The sequence below is a fragment of the Labrus mixtus genome, chromosome 1 (genome assembly GCF_963584025.1).
Source record: "Labrus mixtus chromosome 1, fLabMix1.1, whole genome shotgun sequence".
NCBI classification, from domain to species: Eukaryota; Metazoa; Chordata; class Actinopteri; order Labriformes; family Labridae; genus Labrus; species Labrus mixtus.
The window spans coordinates 29,844,735-29,860,750 of record NC_083612.1 but is presented as its reverse complement, the minus strand read 5'-3'; the positions used below and the strand labels follow the sequence as shown (position 1 = coordinate 29,860,750).

Below are 16,016 nucleotides of genomic sequence, written 5' to 3'. Positions count from 1 at the left end.
GGCTGAACTGATCAGTATCTCCGGTGGCTAATACACTCCCTATTGAGAAGTACCTCATACAACCCACTTCAAATGATCCAAACTGTCCCTTTAATTGCCAGAATAAAGGTTTTCTCGGTCTGTTCCTTACATTTTCATATTAGGACAGACAGTCAGTATTGCCTGTGGCTTCTGATCATCTCTAACAGAAGTGTATTCATATCCACTTTTTATGGAAAGGAGCATTGTGAGAGTACAACGTATACCCTTGAATGTTTCATTTCTTGTCTTACAGATGTGTTTGTTTTCCTCGGTAACGTGATTGTCCGATATGAGCTGCACCTTCCCAGCACAACGGAAAGAATGGTATCTATTTCTGTTCCTTCCTGCAATGGCTTCGAGCAGGCATCCATATCTTACCATAACCCCGTCGTAGCTCTCTGCAGACCCATATCTCTGTCAGCCTTGCAGAGCGAAACACTGCTTCCTGTTTGGTTTGTCCAACCAGTGCCAGTGCTCTCTTACAGGCTGCTCTAATGTTCCCATGTCAACTTTGACCCTACTTAACTGAAACCACTGCTATCAGCCAGGTTCGCACCAGTCACAGGAAGTCATGCTCTGAACTCATGGCCTGAGAGATGGTTACAAAATGTGAGAACACACCTACTGTAACACCATCACGTACATACTTTTGGTGCAGGAGGCTGAAGCAGAAATAAAACAAAGAGGTGAAATCTGGTGACATCAGAAGACTTTTGATGTCTGTTTCACAGGATGTCTAAATAATGTTGTGCATTATGGGTTTGTTTGCATTGTGCTACATTCCCTTTCCTATTTAAACTAAACAAACAGCTTGAGCTTTGAATTGCTTCTGGAGTCTTTCTGCGGTTAAACCATCATCTTTCATTCACCCTGTCAGAGATGTTTTCTATTTGACTGTCTCCTCCGTCCTCCTCAGTTCTAGAGTATACTCTAAACCGCTACACTCCCACACGGAGCGCTGCAGCCCAGCAGCTGAAGGCTGAGACGACAAGTACAAAATTTAAAAAGACAGGCCTCTTTTTGGCTTAGTTACAGCAGCAGACACACACAGCTAGTAGGCGCTAAGTCTCACGCTGAGTCTGAGGACAGACGACGTGAGCTCCAGCAAAGCTCTGTCTCCTGACTTCTGATGTTGTGTGTCTGTTCTGCTGCTGACAAAATATCTGCTGGGAATCGTTGAAGAGTGAGTAATGTAAAAGAAAGTAAAGAAGAGGAGGAGGAGGAGGGGCGAGAACTTGCATGTGTGCATCTCTGTGGGAGTGCACAAGGGAGAGTGTAGTCGAGAAATGAGAAATAGAAAGATGAAGAGGCTGAAGACATGAAGAAGGGACAGACAGCACAGCAGACCACTGAGTGTCTAAGGAAGTGAGCGTAGCAGCAGCTCCATCAGCCTTAATAGAAACACGCACCGGCCCATTATGGGGAGGTGTTTGAGAATAAATCATCTAACAGGCCTCTTTTCAAAGCATTACCCTGTCAAACCCAATCTAACCTGCCTCTGTCTGCTCTCCCCTCCCATCCCAGCCCATGCGCCACCGCCTCTCCTCTCTCCCTAAGTGAGCAAAGCCGTTTGCAGCCTCAGGCAAGGGCTGGGAACATAAGAGCAAAGTCACAGCCGAGCGGTGGATTCGAGTCACCACCACACTGTTTCCTCTCTAACTGCATGCTTCACAGGGGAGGTTAACTCCAACAACATGTGTTTGGTTATTCATTGTAAACTGGAAGCTTTTGTACCAGCATTATTTCCATTTTGAATGGCTGATTTTTACATTAATCCGTCCAAGAGGTTTGAAAAAAAGAACATCTTTGGAGAAAAAACAAAAAGGGAAGGCATGCTAAGAGTCTTTGGTGCGACCACTGCTTCAGTGAACATGGATGAGAACTGCCTTCCTCATGTCTCCTCTGTGTCTGTCACACAGTGTGGTTTTCACCACAAGACACATCCCCTATCCTTCTGGGAACCATAAGGCCAACTTCCGTGACAGCATGGCAAAGCAACAAATAGGCTAGTGCGGAGACTCTGACCGCGAGAAAGAAAGAGTTTTAGTGATGGACCGAGACTGACTGTATCTTTAATGCTGCTTAAGGAGGGACAACTTCTCCCAGCATGCACAGAAGCTTGTCTACTGACATCAGATTTATGACTTTTACATGCACAGCTTGACTCCTGCGAGGCTTTTTCCACTTTAATTAAGTTTGAAAAGGCTAAATGTGTATTTATTTTTTTCTGCATATACAGAATTAACATCCCAATGACTTGGCAGCGTGTCTGATACATGAGAGCTGCTTCGCACAGGTTTGCACTTCCGTTCTCACTTAAGGACAAGCCCCATTGATCGGTGGGATATGGGGCAATAAGCCCTGTGTGTTTTTCCATGGCTCCCTCCAGTGCTGAAGCAGGCTGATGCTCAGGGCTGCTGTGTATGTGAGAGACGGATCGGCCGCCTGACTGACAGCTCTGGATAAGGGATAGTGTGTCTGCCCTCAGTGCCAGCACAGCTAGAAGTGATAAACACTAGCAACCTGATCCAGAGACAAGAGACGCCTCTGCCTCCGACAGAGTTCAAACTTAATGCACTTCTATTCTTCTTCGCCAAGACCACATTTGCTTGGCTCATCCCCGCCTGGCCAGGTGGAGGTCAGCGGAGGCTCTTCCAGCAGTTTTTGACCACTTCTGATTGGTTCTTCTCTTTGCCAGTCTATCTCATCCCATCATAATTTAAATCTGTCTGCTGCCTCTGCTTTATAGCCAAGCCTTTCAGCATCCATTATTCCAAAAGCCCCTCCTATTCAATATTCCTATTGCGCCAACAGGACCTGAGTATTCTCTCTGCTCTGGAATATTTATGGAAAGTTTATTTTATCTGTTTTTTTTTTTATTGCTACTCTTGTGCAAATCGGCCCCCATAGAGTCCCCAGTCCCTGCCCTTGCAGTAATGGCAATGTAAACATGGGAAAGTAATTTGAATTCTAACAAAGTGGAGATTAGCTGGTGACAGTTTGTGGCATGGGCGATTATTTCTAAAATAATCCTGTTTTGATATGCATCTGCGTCCCGGCAGGAATTTTCAATTTGTTTTCCCATTGCTGCATGTAAACAAGCTCTAGTGTCTCCTTATCATGGCGTCGCACGGACAAGGAGACAGCGTATGCCTGCCCTCCTCTCCACCCCCTCCCCTCCCCTCTTGCTTTCCTCCATCTCCACACACAACCTGTCTCCTCCATCCAGCATCTGGGGAGAGGAGCTTGAGCAGCCGCGCTTGTCTGGGTTTCAACAAGTCTCTTTATCAAGAGCAGGTAGGGGGTTTTATGTGTGTACCTGCAAGTCATTTGCAAACATGAAGTCCTCAAAACGCACCCCTGAATATGTTCTGCTTGAGGGGTTCTGCCCATTCCCCGTCTGAAAAGGCAAATGTGCAGCATGGCAAAATGGCCTCCTGTGTGCCAAAGGAGCTGTCGTGCCCACAGGCCTGGGGCGGGCGATAAATGTTTACACTTTTGATTGTCAATAAGGACTTACAGTAAGCGAAGAACGAGAACTGTTTTATTGAATTATCTTCTTTAAAAAACGGCTTAAATTTAAAGTTGCAAAACTCTTCTAATTTATTCCTCAAAATGCTGAATTATGAAGATGGTATGTCTGTTTCAGATGAAAACCTGTGAGGGGGTATTCAAGCATTTCCCATGGTGCCTGTGGAGCTGGTAAAGCCATGGCAAGTCCTGCACAACATAAAATTAGCCGTTCACCTGCCTTTGATGTGCATAGAAAGCCAAGGGGCTATTTATCTTTCGCTGATTGATTGCTCCTGCCTGAAGCTAATCAGCATGTAGCTCGTTGTGTCTTAATGTTTATGGGGATTATGGGAGGATAAACATAGTAATCCCTGATGTTGTGCAGGACTTCCAATTATCACGCTGCTCCACCAAAAATAAGGTCACCATAGATTTAACCTTTTAATGCAATATAAGCCAGCCTACATCCCTCCGCTGTTCATTTCACCAAAGTTAAACCTGACGTTAGACCGGGATCCCAGTCATACGTGACTCGTCTCCGCTGTAGTGGGTTGTGACGGGAGCTGACCAGCTGGGTTAGGCTGTGGTCACTGCTCCGACTGAGGCAGGCTTCCTTACAGATAGAGATAACAGGCAGAGGTGAATGTCTAGTCCATGCTGACAGTCTGGATCGATTAGGGATGGATCACTTACACGCAGCGATCGTTACAACCCCGCCCCAGCGCTCAGGTGGAGCCATGGAGGGACTCACAGCAGCAGAGAGGTGAAGCTCCTAACTGAGTTGTGCCCTTGCAGAGATGAAGGATTCTTTATTCGTCTCCTCTAACACGCTCTTCTTTGGCTTTTGGAGCAATTTATGTCACATTACATTTAAGAGACAACTTCTCGAAGAATGTCCTGATTGACAACGACTGCATGATTGATAAACCTCCATTTTCATCGCCATTAAGGGCGTGTGAGAAGAGAGGACGCGGAGTGGCCCCGCTCTCCCTGTGAGTCACCTCCACGTCCTCCCCTCATTAATCTACTCTAATACATTCACTGTAAAGAGCTGCTTTCCCAGCGAAGAGCAAGCAGGCCTTAAATTACAATACAGAGGAGTGGAATCATTACTACCTTTAATGTTCCCAATCTAATTGAGGCATTAATTTAAGTAGAGTCCCCAGTGAGGATTATTCATAACTGCTTTTTAATTTAGAAGGGGGGGATCAGTAGAAATATTCCCCAGATCAGACACAAAGGGCCACCTCTGGTTTTCCCTTTTGACTGCTTTCAACGCTTTTCTGAGCCTCCTGACATTTGCGGGGTAAAGCAGGAGGACACACACAGCAGAGAAAAACCCTTCAGTGTTATCTCAACAATTAATAAATGCAGTGCAGCTCCTTTGGTGTGTTTCCTTTACAAAAAGTTCTTAAAAACATGTTTCTGCACAGAGCTGAAATTACCACCATGTTGACAAGTGACAGTCAGGAACATTTATACCCTATGAAATGATATTTCACAGAGGCTGAAAGTCAATCGTGAAATTTCAAGATTTTTTACTTTGGCTTTGAATTCTTTTGGCATTTTAAATGAATTATTTTTTGGACATATTTTCCACTGAAATGTCAAAGAGAATGCCCCTATAAGAAACAGTGCTTACACTTCTTTATAACAAACATTGTATGGTTTGCGGATATTTGTCTAATAAGCAAATATCCGCAAACAGAAACACTCACTATTGATAAGAATGGTGTGGCAGCTTGACTTCAAGAATTTGACCAGCAATAAGATAAGATAAGATATGATACGATTAACTGTATTGTCTCGTCGGAAAAATTGCCTTGGACATTACTAGAAGTGATTTTGATGTATATTACAACAGAATTAAAGTGAAATTCATTCAGCATTAATTATGAATTTACGACTACAGCAAAGTGAACAGAACAGAAAATGCATGAACACAAAGGAAGGAACTGACTGGGTTTGCAAAGAGAGATGCATCTGCAGAGTAGAGTCAGCAGGAAAAGATCACAAAGGTAACAGCAGGAACTGCATTCAGACAAACCGAAATTACAGTATCCAATGTTTTCTCTTCCTAATATTGACATTGGTACCGACCCCAAAAATCCCATATAAGTCAGGCCCTAGTTTGCACTTTGTCCTCAAGCACATTCTCTTAACCTCACAGTTTTAAGAATACAAATAAAATATACATTTTAAGTCACAATTACTATTCGCAAAAGTTTCCACCTAGCATATGTCTTTGTAAGACCCGCTGTATGTGAAAGAAACTACAGTAAGGGAGGATGTTCTTTTTATTCTGTTCTGTGTGTGTTATTCTTCCAGTAGTGAGGATAAGTTTTCCCCTTTGAGATGGTACATACTTAAACAGTGAGGCTCAGTGGGGAGGATTATTAGTAAAGGAGCTCCATATTGAACCACAGCAGCAGAATTTGGCCAAAGGGGAGAAATCAGCAGCCCACGAGACTCAAGCATTTGATTGCTAAAACACACAACCAAACAAGCGCACGTAAGGGACAAGCCGCCCACGCTCACATACACAAACGCAAACACACGTGCACACGGACCATACCCCGAGGGACGTGAGTCACACGGATACCGCCGCAGTCCCCCCTGTGGCACTAGAAGCAGGCATGGCGTGCCATCTGGAGCTGGGAGGAGGGTTTGTTAGAGGGGTGTTGAAACCGAGTGGTACATGCTTCGACCGTGTGGCCGGCCATCTGGCTTGGCGTACTGTGTTTCAGTAACTTTGAGCAGTCCTGCATCGGAGAGGAGGAGGAGGAGAAGAGATGGATGGATGGAGATAGCTGTAGGGCTGAACGGATGTATTTTGTGTAGGACTCTCTCCCTCTCTTTTATTCTATGTTTCGCCAGTCGCCATTATCTCACCATCTTAAGTACAGATGCCTCATCACATCCCTTTGGCCTTTCATACAGACGCATACTAAAGTATTTGTTTTACTTATTTCTATCTGGTGGTTAATGTCTAACAGTCTGTTTAGTTGGTGTTAGGCAAAATTAAAAAAAATACACTTGATAAAGGTAAGGAAAAACATCAAGCATGGTTTAAAAAGAAACGCATCGTTGACTTTTAGCTTCACACTTTTAGATTCTCAACTCTAACAGCTGTGTTTATATAGAAACCAACACTTTAACAAACTCATGTGTCGCGAGCAGAAGCTGAAGGTTTGTGTGTGTGTCTCTATGAGACACTTCATGCAGTGACAAAGGTGGTATTTTGAGTAGAGCTGTGCATCGATTTGATTCGATATCACGATGCATCATATAGTGAAAATCCACTTTCACAGTGTTTTTAAACATATATATTTGGGTAACCTGAGTGTCTACTGACCCACAAAATGTGAAATAAACCCATCCAGTCCTTTGTTTGTGGTCTTCATAAGTCTTACAACACAGAGAAAAATGCTCCGTTTCAAATGTTCTCAGTTTGTGATGTCACAAGCTGGATTCTGGTTAAAAAAAACCCCTCTGCTCCCCCAATCTCCACCCTCAGCCTAGAACAAAACTTTTGCGCAGGTCCGCCATTTTAATTCTCGCTACAGCGGAGTGATGTCTACCGGGAAAACTCAGGGGGGTCTCATTGCATTTAAAGAGACACACACACCAAAACGGAGCGTTCTGAGAGAGCTGGTATATACAGGATCACAAACCTCCTCTGGTGATTGATTCATGTTATATTTTGTCCAAAGCACAGCACAGATTTTTCATTTAGACCACATGAGACTGTTTGAAAAGGTAGAAAAGGGGTAAAATATGTCCACTTTAAACATAAATCATTACTGTAGGGAAATAGAAACAGCTTTTTGCCACAGAAAGGTAAGAAATTGCTTTTTAATAAGGCTCAATTCCTCAGGCTACACAGAGTAAAAACATTAAGAGAAATAAGTAAAGGTGGAGCTGCTGGTTGTGGCGTAGAGGAAGTTTGCCCCCCTCCCCTTGGCCTGGGACAGACCGCCAACAGACGTGTTTGAAGTGAGTGTGGCTTAAAGCTCTATGAACCTCTTCTTGCTGCACAGACTGAGTGAGAGACCGAGAGAAGGAGGGCTGTTGAGCGAGGAAGAGATAAAAAGCAAAAGAGAGAAGATAAGGGTTTATCTTATGACCCTACGTGTGGCCTGACTCGTGTCTGCATTGCGCCTAGTGAGGTATCCACTTCCCCTTAATATTTTATAGTTTCCTTCAAAGAGGTCCTGCTGAACGTGCCAAATCGCTGTATGTGTTCAGTGCAAGAACTCAAACTTCCTACCTGGTATCCTGGACCTCTTAAGTTACCCCTCTCTCCTTTACTCGCCCCCGTCCTGACACCCTTCATCTCTGCAGATCAGTGACTGTGCAGTTCACATTAAGCAAACCTTTGACCAGACATTTGGAACCCTGGCTAGGCAGGGAAAATTGCAGAGGGACTCGGTGAGAATACAGTAGTGTCTTTTGAATGTGTGAAGTATAATATGTGTATGTGTTTATGTTGGTGCCCAATTACTGACCAGTCAAAAGGGCCGGAGGGTTTTTTGTGAGATGGATGAAATCTGGTATCGCTTAAACTTCAAAGCCAGGAGCGGGTATAGAGTTCCTAAACACATCATGAATATTGTAAGATTTGGAAAGTCACTCTTTCTGATCTGAAAGAGAAACTTTCAAAGAGCCTCATCCCCCCACCCCCCTCCCAAACTTACAGTAGCCAGGCGGGCGTATGGGCAGTCCATTAACTATTTACATGCTCACAGAGATGTGAGGAGCAGTGGCCAGCATTTTAATGAAAAACAGCGAGCGGATAGGTTCCTGACGGGACCGCTCTGTTTCTGATTACCATTACTACAGCTCCAGAGTTACAGTTATACTGTAGGTCTGGATGTGATTAAAGTAACATTGATTTTTTTCGTTTCGTCTTTTTTTCAGCCTGTGTACGCTTGCTTGAGTTTTTTTCATAACAGATGTGTGGTGCAGAGCCTTCGCAGTAGCTCCATTTTTATGTCTGCAAGTCAAGACTGTGACAAAGTGCTACTAAATCTGAAAAGGTCTGAGTCAATGCCAAAGTGTCATCTATCCTTCCTCTTTCCCCTGAGGGAGTTCTCACCTAACCAGCCCTCGCACTCCTATCTTGGGCATCGTGCTAATAAGGAACACCCTGTATTTAAGCCGGGAGAGGCCCTGTCAGGGATTCAGCTTCAAGGCTATGGGTGCCCACACAGGGACACTGTGCCAGTTTGGGATGAGAGATGGGGGTAAGAATATATCCCTCCATCAGTCACTTACTGTTGATGTCTATAATTAGTTAGGGGACTGTGTAGCTGCCATGGATCTACAGCAGTCAGAGCTTAAACTTTATATTACACGTGAACAATCTCAATCTTGTCTCCTTAATATACTGAATGTGTTGTATATGAATCATTTATTTGATTTTATTCATTTTTGGATGCGTGTTTCATTTGGTCTCTTCAGTCAGCGTTTAATGAAAAAACGGCAATCTCAACCAAGATGTTTGAATTACCTTATCATAAAAAATGCCTTACTTTCAATGAGTGAATTTTGTATTGTAGGGGGAAAAAATAGATGAATCCCTAAGTGAAGGTACTGTTAAAAAAAAGAAAAAAAATCAGGATTCTCCAGTCAGGTGAAATGAAACCTCGATAAAAACGATATAAAGAGTTCCAAAAGCTCTCATGCTGTAAAACCAAGTGAAGGACACGTTTTAGTTTGTTTATTATTCATTATTCATTTTAAGAACATTTGAATTCTTCAGCATTTTTCAACTCTTTAGTGCAAAGTCTGAGTGATGTTAAAGTAACATGCATCATGTTGGTTATTATTGTATGTTTCCTGTGCACTTTGTGTCTCTATAGTTTATTGATACCATCATCTTCAGTTTTCAATCTCATCAGTCAAATGTGAATCCTGGGTTTCTTTTAGGATTTAAAAAGATAAATCCTGCCCGCAAAAGAATCAAAGACGGGAGTGTTCAAAGCAGTGTTTAAATCTTTTTTAAAAGTACAGCTGATTCAATCCCTCATTTTCTTCATCTGAGATATTATCTTATAACCTCTATGAACATGTTGAATAATTCTGCACACATGGAACAAAAAACAATAAGTATTGTCCTTTTTGATTTGTGGATACTGACACACCTAAGCGAGATCTGTTGTTTCTTTTCAAAGTGTCTGGCTCTTTAGTATTTTTACCCCTGAGACGTTAACAACAACAGCCCCTTGAGCTCCCTCGGGCAGGGTGCTAAGTGGCTGAGAGGACTGGGAGGACTGGGAGATTCTTGTGTAGCAGACTAAAGGCATACCTCTGTAAACACACGAGTCTTTGCACCGCTCTCACTTCACACACACAAGCTCTCGCCGGCAGAGTCAATAAACTGTTTGTTTTAAGTGTCTCTCTCACTTTCATACACTGTGTATCCCTCGCTTTATGCTATCTGTGTGCCCGTTATATGAAACGCCTCTTTTTTTTTCTCTCTCCACTTCTCTCTTCTCTTCTGAAGCAGTGCTCAATCTTGCGCTGCAGCGCAACAGGAAGCCGTTTAGAGCATAGTCTCCACCATTGTTCCAGTCTGTTTGTCTCAAAAAGCTTTTATCGCTTCTACTAAGCGGTCTGCCAGGGGAGAAACAAAGATTTGTTGATAGTTTGCCGCAGCTAAAATTGCACCCTGGAGGTTTGCACGCTTAACATGTGAAATTTGTAATAAATTAAAAAGGACAAGATGCAAACTTGGATGATGTTTCTTTGAGTGATGACAGCAGGGTCGTGTGCTGTGGCAGGGACACTGCAGTTTCCTCTTTGTTATCTCAGGGACTGCACTCAAGCTTTCCTGTTTCTCGAAAACTTCATTCATGTCTTCTCTTCGGTGGAAACAACTGTGCCTTTGCTCTGAAGATAAGATTGATTAAGATGCATTACTGAATAGACTTGCAGTGTTTTAGTCTGAAAACTCCACTTTATAACAAAGTGTTATCATCGGTGAAATCTCTGAAATAGAAAGAAAAAGGCCACTGTGGGTAAATAATCGTATGCCAAACCCACAGAATTAAAGCTGGGCTATTAAACCTTCAGCAATTAAGTTAATGAGCAACAAAGGAAATGTACAGAGCATCTGACATGTTTGGAAAATATATCCCTCAAATAGATAATTTATGTAGTCAGAAACTTCAATCAAAATGAACAAGTTAGCAGTGCTAAAAAAAAAAATCAGTTCAACCGTACAACCATAAGAAGCTTAAAAGTACCTGTACATTTTTCAAACAACTCTTGTTGCCAAATGTTCATATTTAAAAATAAAAAATGACAAATTTTCAGAAATGAATAGACTTTAAATGTTTTTCTAATTTAGTTGAATTTTACATTATTAAACTCAGAAGGGAAATTGTGTCTTACAGTCTGTTACTGAGAGACACGCTGCTCACACACATAGGCCTGAATTAAACACATGCACAGACAGGAGCTCTGGACATGCATTAATGGACAGATGTTGGAGTGTGGCTGCTACACAGGGAGCTGTCGGGGGTTCGGTGCCTTACTGAAGAGCACATCGGCAATACTAAGTTCTAACCAATCAGACTCATCATTTCAGTGTTTTTCATAACTGGGAGAACTTCTCATATTCTGTGAGACACGTTTACAGACTCTCTGACTTTAAAACTGGACTAATGAACAAATAGAAATCATGAGATAGTATGTTGGCCATGCTGTTAAAGCAATAATCAAATTTCAAAAGCCCTTTTTGATTTATTCTTCCATTTATTTAAGTTTGAATATCACAATGTAGGCATGATTAAATGTTGTTTAAAGTTCACACACATGTATTCTAACAATGCCTCTTGTCACCTGGACTTCAGGAAGGTCATTCTGAAACGTGTTCAAATATTTGATTGAAATGAAACACATTATGTCACTGTATGTGTCTAGATATGTCGTTTCTGTATTTAAACAACATAGACTCACACACTCATGATCAGACGGTGTGTGACTGTCCCATGACCTCTCCTCTCCTGTTCAATGCTAAGTCGCTTCCTTGACCCTTGCTAGGGTAAGCTGCTCTTATATAATCATTGGACATGAGTTAATTGCCATGTCACGATGTCATAGACACCACAGACTCCCCATTGAGTGTCTGTGTGTGAATGTGGGGGGGGGGGGGGGGGGGGGGGCCTGTAAGAGGATTACAGGGAGCAGATGTCTGTGTGTTTAGTTTTGGCTTTAGCCCGCACAGGTTCGGGTCAGACTGAGCGATCCAGAAAACAACAGAATTGATGTGCTTGAATATTGTGTATCTCACTTCGTTAGACGCTGCGACTACATTCCCAGGTGCTGAGATTAACGGTAATGAAAAGCATACTATAACAACAGCAAGAGCATGTAGTACAGCGTATGTCATCAAGGAGGGTTGGAAAGATTCCCCCCATAACTTAAAGATAGTGCTACACTAACAGGCAAGCCTCTTTTTTTGCATAACATTACACTCTGACCTTTATGTAAATAATTTAAAGAGCTACTTGAATTATTCATCAAAAGTGGCTTTAAAGCTGAGCGAGCTCTCAATATGGCCGTTTTCCATTTTTTAATGTTCTTTACTGTAGTGACTGGATGTATTTATGATAAAAGACGTTACTGTATTGGTTCATTGGTGCCTGCCTAAACACATAATGTGAGCGTGTGCAGTTTCCAGCTAGCCAGTAAGGGCTCATTGGTGTTGCCTCGATGTCTACATGTTCTTACTGCACTGTAAACAGAAGTGTGCAGCCACTTATAATATTTTATAGTGATATAATGGTGCGTTCAAGTGATGCAGAGAGGATGGGAAGAATCTAAGAAGTCTAAGAAAATTGAGGATCGATGGGTGCCCTGTGCACAGGCGTGCTGCTCATCCGGGGTGCAGCTAGAGCAGGAACAGACAGCTCTCAAGATCAGAGTAATCCAACACACACCAGGATTGTTCCCATTGACTGCATATAAGTTGAATGCATATAAAACACTGGAGCGAACAACGCGTTATGTCACTATGCTGAACGCGTTGTTGCTCCATTGTTTTATATGCATTCAAATTTAGAGTCTAAGAAAATGTTGATACCCGACTAGCTGAGTTGAAAAAATGTACGTCATATAATGCTGACACAATGAATGTTGTCATGATTGTCAAAAATGTTGTATTCATTCATTCATGCATAATTCATGCGTATCAATGTATGGCTCATTTGGTAACAATTATTTGCAGTTGTCCTGAAGAGACCTGGGTTAGTTCTGGACAATAACATGCAACATATACAAGGAATCACCCTCAGTTATTTAAATCAAAAACAAGTACAGGAAACATAGTAAACAGCAGTACTCTTACTTTTAAGAAACTAACATATAAATGACCATAAATGTATAAAAAAGGCTTATTTATAAAATATTATGTAACATGCATATAAAAAGTGCTTTGGTTTGTACAGTAATGTGCAAAATGTTGCCCATGAAGTGTAACAAATGGACTGTGTGAAGTACAGTGTGTGTTATGAGCAATAATCAGATGATGTGTGTTTCTTTAATATTACAACTTCTATTTTTACGACACAAGAAAACTAAAAAAAACACAAAGTTGGGATAGGTAAAGGAAGTGGACATGTGCACTGAAGATTCCTTCATGACAGTCTGTTGGGAAGTGCCGGTAAGAGTGATGTGAACGTGCACACAGCGTGTAGGCCTGTGGCTGTCACACAGACATTTTAAATGTAATGTAGAAGTTGAGAGGCCACAGAGAATATTACAGATGTGCTCTCTATTTAAACCCCCAAACCTCCAGCCATCATCTATTAAACATCCATCATAAAGCCCCCCCGTCCTCTGTCTGATGAAGGATGTGGCTGAGGAAAGACCTGAGCCGGTTACCACAAAGGATTTGGGACTGGAGCCTGTACCTGAGGGTGGAGGCACTGGAGTGTAGCAGGCTTTTGTCACTCTGTCACCATCTCTTTTCTCTGTGACTTATGTCCCTGCAGGCAGCTTTGGGCCTCCATTACCTCTGCGTGTATTGTGGGAATGTCAGGACCCCCCTGTGTGAGGAGCGTGCGCCTCAGATTGATGGGCAGAGGTCTAACTGTGACCCGGCTGACTTTCACTCTTAGCACATAGACAGATTTACATGGCACAGGCAAGGGAGTGTGAGGTCCCCAGGTACAGGTCGTAGAGGAGGGAAGGCTTAGAGATGACTGATTTACGAGCCTGAGCTTCTGAAATTACAGGAAATTAGCTCCAAGTCTTAAAATGTACTCAGTGTGTATCATGAGAACGACAAACTGAGCAGTGTGACATTAAGAAACTGAAAAGTAGAAGGGTGGAGTTCAGATGGTGGCAAAGATTGTGTACATTTCCCTTAACACGAAGGAGACTCCACCTTTGATGGCAGAGCAGCAGTGCTGTGATGACTTCTGATCTAAAAGTTTCGACTCAGTTTCTTTTCTGACGAGTGTGGTTTATTCCAGCACACCCAACAGCAGCGCAATGTTACATCACTTTATAGTGGAGTAACAGCCAGCAGTGTAGGTTAAGAATTAAAAATAAATGGCTTAAAAAGAATTTAAGACTGAAGATTTTGGGGGAATTTGAATTGAATTGAAGTATTTATTTTAAACATGTAGAAAATAACTTATATATATATATATATATATATATAAAACTTATATATAACCAGTCAGACAGATAAAAAGGTAATATGTACAAACAATAAAGAACATAATAGAAAATAAGTTTTCAAACACTTAGTTATTTAAATGTAAATGTCTGAAAAGGAGAGGGAAGATTTGAGCTCTTAAGCCCACACACTGAGAATGAAAGTTAAAATCATTTGGAGTCAAGTTTCCAACATTTCTTCGACTTACAAAATTGTCACGATGACTTCCTTTTTGTCTTACATTTCCCTGAAGTTGTAGAACACTAAACATATTCCCCTTATCATGAAGGCAGTTCGCCTTTTCATGAACAGGTAAAAATGGAGGTCGGGTTTGTTAGACTTTTACATAAACGTTTTTTTAAATGTTTAAAATCCACAACACTTGAAGGTACTCATTTTTTTGTAGTTCATAATGTGGGGGGGGGGGGGGGTTGCATCATACATGGAGACAAAAATGTGGATGCAGATAAAATAAAAACTTGTGGTTACTTCTCATAAGAAGTATAGTTCTGTAGAAGGCTGTGTGTGTGTTCTGTTGTACTGACTGGGTGAACCATGCTAAGCTATCTTTTCTGTAAGATGCTTCCACACTACAGCGCACTACAGTTGTCAGTTCACTGACTTGAGGAGGATAGTGTGTTTTTTTTTTTCTTCCTCTAGAGAAGCAGCACAGAGCCCCGAGCAGAGAGCTGAGGGAGGCTCTGTAATCACTGTCCTGTCTCTGCCTCTGCATTTCTCCGTCTGTGTTTTCTGTTAGTATTGGAGCTGACAGCCCGTCAGTGGAGGGAGGGCTTTGAACCTGAGGGCTCCTCTCTCTACCAAAAGGCTAATCGCTACTTCAGAACAGGGGCCTGGCCCTAAACAAACATTTACTGCAGTAAAGACAGGGTCGGCCCCTAACGATGTAGGTCAGCGAGCTTTTTTTTTTTTTTTTTTTTTTTTTTACAGCAAGGGCTTTTATGGAGACGGATGCCAGAGATGGACAAATAGCAGGACATTAGCTGTCAGCAGCAGCAGGAGCCAGATCTAGCGACGCTTTTATAGCTGTTTGTTGTTGGAGAGGAAAAGGCTCATAAAAGTGGAGACTCTTATCTTGTGTGGACCCCGTGTGTTTGTGTCACGGCCAAGAGTGAGCACAGTGAAAGACGTGCGGGACAGTCCAGGACAGCACTCAATAGGATAATTGCAGTGCATCCTCCATGAGCTGAATTAGAAAAAAAGAACTTCCACAACAGGCGTCTTTATAGCTCAAACGACGCCCCCCCCATCACGATTCGTCAACACAGTTAATACATTTTTCCGAGCAGGGAGTAATATAATGCTGTGATTTTTCTGACAGCATGATCAGTTCATCCAACAAGCTTTTATTTGGTGACAGTGCTGAGGGTCTCTCTCCGCCTGAGGAGCCGCGCTCTCCTGCTCCACACGCTCACACCTTTAACGACTTCTTAAATGTCACAGAATGTCAGGCGTAGGGATAAAAGCAGAGGACCTCCTCCTGCTCGCCAGTGATCCTCAGTGGGATTTTACTACGCTACAGTGCTGCCGGGCAGGACAGACGCGCTCAGGTGTGGCCTGGATTTCACCAGACCGGCTGGTGACATGATTTAATGCACTCGATACAGAGGAAGCGAGTTAGAAGAGCCCATCGTCAGTAGAGGAACATTGACTGAGCACAGCGTGGCCTTACAAGTGTATCCTTTTGTGCACGTTACTTAGAATCAAATCACACATCACATGGGCCTTTCTTTCACTTCAGATTTCAACACTGTATTTCTCTTTTCTTGTTCACAAGGATTTAAAATCAGTG

General features: G+C 42.5%; 1 protein-coding gene across 1 annotated transcript in view; it reads left to right on the top strand.

The window, feature by feature from the left end:
- Positions 1–16,016, top strand: part of mafa (MAF bZIP transcription factor a) — a 73,770-nt gene that overhangs the window by 39,611 nt on the left and 18,143 nt on the right. The gene's annotated exons all lie outside the window — the stretch shown is intronic.